We start from the raw sequence: 7,023 nt of genomic DNA, 5'->3' as shown, positions 1-7,023 counted from the left end.
AGTTGTTGGGCACATGTATGGGCCATATGGGAGAAAGGCCTCACTAGTTTAGATTGATGCCATAAGCAGGATGCTGGAGACATGTTTGAATGTATCTAAGGTGAGAAGATTTTTGGGTGCATGTGTCTTTTACTTGATATGGATTCCACATTTTTCTCATGTGGCTGAAAGTTTATATCATCTCTTGAGAAAAGGGAAAAAGTTTTGGTGGGGTAAACAGCATACAAAGGCAGTTCATAAGTTAAAGATCTTATTGATTTCAGCCCCAACACTAAAGGGAGAAAATCATGAGAATGGGAAGCCTATTATTCTCACCATGGATACAGGCCCAATTAGCATTAGTTGGGCAGTGGGTGGGGGGATGGTGCTGATGGGAATATGTATACCATTCGGTTTGGAGAAAAGGTCCTCAATGAATGGCAACGGCAATATTCTCAAGTCAAAAGAAAGCTTTGGGGTGTAGTGACAGCCCTTAGGTGTGATAGGGAGTATTTTATGGGAGCTCATGTAGTGGTAGAGACTGATTGTCTACCTTTATTGGGCATGATAGTAAATTGCTCAACTCCCGATATTGCCATGTTACGGTGGATTGCATATATAAAGTCAGTTAACCCTGATTTTCAGCATATTGCAGGTAGAAAAAACCCCATGGCTGACATGCTTTCATGAGCAAGGTTTGAAGATGAAGAGGAGCTGATGGAAGATGAAGAGGACAATGTGATATGTGCTAAAAACAACTTTATGACAGCAAGGAATGAGTATACAGTTGTTATTGTAGGTACAGATCTGAAAACAACAAGTACAACTGTCATTAATGCAGGTACATCTATCATAACAACAAATAAAATAGGTACAACTATTGTAATGAGGATTTCAGTAGTAAGAAAAGAATTTATAGCCATGGAGAAGAGATTGGCAGTAGTAGAGAGAAAGCATCATCAGTGTTATGCTTTAGTGAGAACATAATTTTTGGAAGATATGTATGAGGATTATTGGCTAAAAATAGGCCAATATCTTAGCCTCATGACAAAGAAGGCTGAGTGATCTGAAGTTGAATTCAAAAGGATTAAGAGAAAAGCTTATGGGTTTTTCTTGAAAGATGGATATTTATGGAAGCATGCAAAGAAAAAGAGAGGAGCTCTAATATGTGTATTGGGAGATAGGGCTTCTCAACAACAGGTGATGAGGAGTTTCATGAAAGTTTATGGGTTAGACATAGAGGAGTTTTGGGCACATTTGCCAAGATCAAAGAGAAGTATTGGTGGAAAAATATGTATAAAGATGTGGAGCATTCTGTGGAATCGTGAAATGACTATTAGATGTATTCCATCGTAAAGCATAGAGATGGGTTGCAACCAACCTATCCATTGTCGATGCATTACAAATGGGTAGTTGATTTGGTTACCATGCCTATAGGTTTATGGAATATGAGGTATCTTGTGCTTGCACAAGAATACTTGACAAATCAAGTGGAAAGCCGAGCTCGTAGTACAAAGACTACTCAAGCAGTTTGCAGATTCTTATTAGAAGAAGTCTTTTGTAGGTATGGTTGTGTTGGTAAAGTGGTTGTAGATAGAGGAGAATTGGATGCAAATGAGGCTCGTGACTTCTTTTCACGATTGAGTATCAAGTTGGCTTTAACTTCATCCTGCAATCCTGAAGAAAATGGCAAAAGTGATAGAGTTCATTCGCCTATCATTAAGGAATTAGCAAAGTCATGCAAGGGTAGGATGAAAGAGTGGCCAAGAATGTTACCCTTTGATTTATGGACCGATAGGACCACTCATAGTTCAGTTACAAGGTATATGTCTACTGAATTAATGTATGAACAATGGCCAATCATGCCTATTGAGGAGACTATTACTACTTGGAGTATTCTACCATAGGAAGAGGATTTCAATAGAGAAGAGTTGTTGGTCCTACACATTAGACAGTTAGAAAGAAGGACTAAAGACATTGATACATGCATGAAAAAGTTAAAGACTGCAAGGATCAAGAATAAGAAGAGGTTTGACAAGCGACACAAACTTTGACCACGAGCTATACAAGAAGGGGACTAGGTGCTGGTTTATGACAACTGCTTGGAAAATCAGCACAGTGCTAGTCGAAGATGGCAAAGAAGTGGTTTGGTCCATATGTAGTAAGGTTTGTTTTTGACAATGCTACCTATGCATTAAATGAGATGTATGGGACAACTCTAAGGATTCTAGTGTTTGGAAAATGTATCAAGCTCTTTATGTTGAGATATCGAGCTCCACTCGTGATATGCCAAGGTGACCGTTGTGCATTTATGTCACCGACGTGTTAGCTGCAGATGCGGTTGGTATACCGCCCATGAATAATAGCTAAATGACAGCTATCCTTATCTACTCTAGTTCGTGGCTCAGTTAGTATGCTACCTTAGTTAGTTGAGTTTGGTTTGAGACCCATATATAGGGTTCTTCTATTTCTTTGTACTAGAGTTCTTTTTGGCTTACACAACTAAGAAGAGGAAAACTGTTTTCAGCCTCCACATGTATGTGTATTCCCCCATTGTGCAAGCAAGAAAGCTACAAGTGAGACTCCTTCCTTCTCTCCCACAATCTTGACGTGGTATCAGAGCCTTGTTCGTGGTAAGGAGCTCAAGAAAGCAAACCAAGTTCGTGGTGTTCTGGTAAGAGGACCAGTGTTACTTTCATTTTTCTGTTTTGGGAGCAAGTCTCTGCACAGGTAGCATAGCCGGAAAGTGCAAGAGTGCATTGTCTCAGATTGAGACGCCCTTCGCGGTGTAGCAAGAGGGCAGTATATGATGTGGGCAAGGCTTTAGCCCTTGGTTGCTTTGTTTTTTCGATTTGAGCCCATTTCAGGGCTTGTTTTGGAGGCGAAAGTTTTCTACACGCACTCAGAAAAAGGCCCTGTTTTATGCTGTGCGACCACTGTTCTACAAGTCGGTGAAAAGTTATTGTAGAAATTGCATCATATGCCTGTGCGTAGAGACATTGGGAGTTACAGAATCATCCTTGTTGCCTGTTGATGCAAAATCGTCACTAGGAAGTGACTGTGTGGTCAAATACCACTTTTGTTAGTTTTGCAAATTTGCCCTTATGAGGCTGAAGATGTGTTCTTTGCAGTGACAGAATTTTTTACAGTGTTCTCTTTCACAAATTGTCACTGAAAAGCTTGACAAGAACAGCTTCCAAGCATGGAAGTTCAGAATAACGAATTTCCTTATGGGAAAAGGATATTGGGAATTCGTTGCAGGAAATGAAGAAGAACCAGTTCTTCCTGATGTTCCCAATCAATAGCAAATGTAGGCATTTAAAGCATGGCATGAGAGAGCCAGGAAAGTTATGTATTGGCTGTCTATCAGTATTTCAGACTCTATGATTGTGCATATTCAGGATGCAATTATGCCAAAGGAAGAATGGGATACTTTGTCAAAAATGTATAGTACAAATACGCAAGCCAGGAAAATGCAGCTCAAGCAAGAGTTGCACAATGTGCAAAGAGAAAGTATGAGCATCAATGACTACCACATGAAGGTGAAGAAGATTGCAGATGCACTTGATTCCATTGGGTCGCCAGTGGAAGATGATGATTTAGTTTCTATGACCTTGAATGGTCTAGGAAAGGATTATGCATAGTTTTGAACATCGATTTCCGTCCATGAAAGATTTCCTGATTTTGAGGAGTTGATTGCTCTTCTAATTTCTGAGGAGCAGAGAAATGGTGGTGCATCTTCTTCAGGAGGAACTTCAAAAGAATCTGTCTTCTACTCAAATGCTGGAAGAGGTAAAGGCAGAGATAGAGGAGGCCGATCTGGATGCCGTGGTAGAAACCAGAATATGTAGCAAACTCAACAAAAACCAGTCCTATGGAGGAGGACGTGGTAACTCTAGAGGCAGGGGGAGCCAAAGAGGTCGTGATGGATGGCAAAGAGGCCAAAATGCAAACAACAATGTTGAATGCTACTACTGTGGTAAAATGGATCATATGGCTAAAGACTCCTATAAAAAGAAGAATGACATCATGAATGGAAAATTGCAACAAGGAAATTATGCATCTTCTAGTAGACAGGGTGATGACAGAAATGAGCATTTGTTTATGGTGCAGCACATGACCAATTCTGTGACAAGTGCAAAAGAAAGCAATGATGTGTGGTATGTTGACTCACGTGCATCAAACCACATGACAGGTCATGCAGAATGGATGCAGGATGCAAGGAAAATGGAAAAACCAGGATTTGTGGAGACTGATGATGATACTGCACATATTATTGTGCAGATTGGAAAAATTCCTTTGTCTATGCAGGATGGAAAAAAAAAATACTTGTCGGATGTATTTCATGTTCCGAATATCACCAAGAACCTAGTTTCTGTTGGTCAAATGGTTGAGCAGGGCTTGCAGGTCAGATTTAATTCTCATGGATGCTTTCTTGAGGATATGAAAAATAAAGGTCGCTTGATAGCAAAAGGAAAGAAGAAGGGCATAATGTTTATGTTGGATGCAGACATGCCTGAATTGAGTACAATAATGTTTCCATATGGGACCGGTATAGTTGCAGATATTGATATCTGGCATAAACGCATTAGTCATGTTAATGTACAGTGACTTAAATCAATGCAAGCCCAAAATATTGTTGTAGGATTGCCTAAATTCAAGGTTGCAGAAATGCATAAGGTATTTGAATCCTGTCAGTTTGAAAAACAGGCAAGGAAACCATTTCCTAGATATGTTCAAGAGAGTAAGAAGCCATTGGAATTAATCCACTCTGATGTGTGGACTACTAAAGCTGCATCTCTTGGAGGCTATCATTATTTTGTCACTTTTATTGATGACTATAGCAGAAAATTTTGGGTGTATTTTATGAAAAAGAAAAGTGAAGTTTTTGGGCATTTCAAAACTCTTAAAGCTATGGTTGAAAAAGAAACATGCCTGCAAATAAAATGCCTAAGGTCAGATGGAGGGGGAGAGTACCTCTCAAATGAGTTTGCAAGGTTCTTGCAGGAGCATGGCATAAAGCAGCAATATTCATGCAGTCATACCCCACAACAAAATGGAATTGCAGAAAGGAAAAACAGGCATATTGGAGAGGTATCTCATGCCATGCTCAATGAAAAAGACTTGCCATATTTTTATTGGGCTGAGGCAGTTGCTACAGCAGTCTACATAATGAACAGGACTCCCACAGCAGCAATACATGGGATGACTCCAGAGGAGAAGTATACTGGTAGGAAACCAGATATTTCTCATTTGAAATTTTTTGGTTGCATTGCCTATGTTCATGTGCGAGATGAGTTGAGATCCAAGTTGGATCCAAAAGCTGAGAAATGCATCTTTATTGGTTACTCTCTGCATAGCAAAAAGGGTATAGATGCTATAACCCTTCTACTCGTAAGTTTACAGTGAGCAGAGATGTTGTTTTTGATGAGATGAGTAGCTGGTATAAACCAGTAAATGTGATTGATGGTGTAAATGCACAAAATGGTAATGCTGCATAGAATTCACAGTAGCATTCACAAAATATTAGTGGACCTAGAGTGTCCTCTAGCAGTGGTTCACATTCTTCGCCATGGACAGGCAGATTGAGATCAGGAGAATCTCCTCAAAACAATGCAGATAGTGGTATGCAAGTTTCACGAAAAGGAAAAGAGAAGGTAGATCAGCCCATGTTTGATGTGAATGCATGTCACTCTTATGTGGATGGTGAATCCAGTGGCTCAGAACAAAGCATTGATGATGAGTTGGGTATTCCTTCTATTGTTACACCTGGAGTAAGGAAGACCGGGGATGTTTTGAGAGCACCTGGGAGTGAACCTACTTTGCGGAGGTCTACCAGAGCTAGGTATTATGTGGATAGGCTGAAATATGATGGATTTACAGCCATTCACTATGCATATATGGTCAAAGTGATACAGGAACCAGAACCCACTTCTTTTGAGCAAGCCGTGGGAAAAGAAAAATGGGAGAAAGCCATGGATGAAGAAATGGATGCCTTGGAAGCAAATGCTACATGGGAATTGGTACCTTTGCCTAAAGAAAAGAATGCAATTGGTTGTAAGTGGGTTTATAAGGTGAAACACAATGCAAATGGTTATGTGAATAGATACAAGGCAAGATTAGTAGTCAAGGGGTATGCACAAAAATATGGCATTGATTATGAAGAAACATTCAGTCTGGTTGCAAGGATGGCAACCGTAAGAGAACTCATTGCTATGGCTTCATCAAAGGTATGGTCTTTACATCAGATGGATGTAAAGAATGCCTTCTTGCATGGTGATTTGCAAGAAGAGGTCTATATGGAGCAGCCACCAAGTTATGTGCATGCTGTTCATCCTGAGTTTGTTTGCAGGTTGAAGAAAGCCTTGTATGGCTTGAAGCAAGCACCTAGAGCATGGTCTGACAAGATAGGACAGTATCTTGTCACTATTGGCTTTCAGATTTCCAAGGCAGATTTCTCACTTTATGTGAGAAAAACAGAGAAAGGTATTATGCTAGTTGTCATTTATGTTGATGATTTGATTATAACAGGTGACAGTGATGAAGATATCCTTCATGTGAAAATGCTATTGAAGCAGAAGTTTGAGATGAAGGATTTGGGAGAGCTGCGTTATTTCTTGGGCATTTAGGTGATTAGATCACCAAGTGGGATACGGCTCTTGTAGAGGCAGTATGGATTAGACATGCTATCCAAATATGGGATGACAGGCTGTAAGCCTATTTCAATTCCTTTGGAGTAGAATGTGAAGCTGAGCACAGATGCAGGTGAGCTTCTCGAAGACCCTACTATGTACAGACGCATAGTAGGAAGTTTGATTTATATGACTATTACCAGGCCAGATTTGAGCTATGCTATTGGATTGGTAAGTTAGTTTATGCAGGCTCCAAGGAAACCGCATTTGGATGCGGCTAGACGCATACTCAGGTATATGAAGTCCACATTGCAGTATGGACTATTTTATGAGACTGGGGTTCAGATATAGTTGCATGGATACACTAATGCTGATTGGGCTGGTAGTATTTCTGATAGACGGTCTACCAGTG

This window comes from Lygodium microphyllum, unplaced genomic scaffold (assembly GCF_053477565.2).
Source record: "Lygodium microphyllum isolate KBCC unplaced genomic scaffold, Lygodium_microphyllum_v1.1.10 scaffold_53, whole genome shotgun sequence".
In the NCBI taxonomy this organism is placed as follows: domain Eukaryota; kingdom Viridiplantae; phylum Streptophyta; class Polypodiopsida; order Schizaeales; family Lygodiaceae; genus Lygodium; species Lygodium microphyllum.
Note: the sequence above shows the minus strand (reverse complement) of the source record.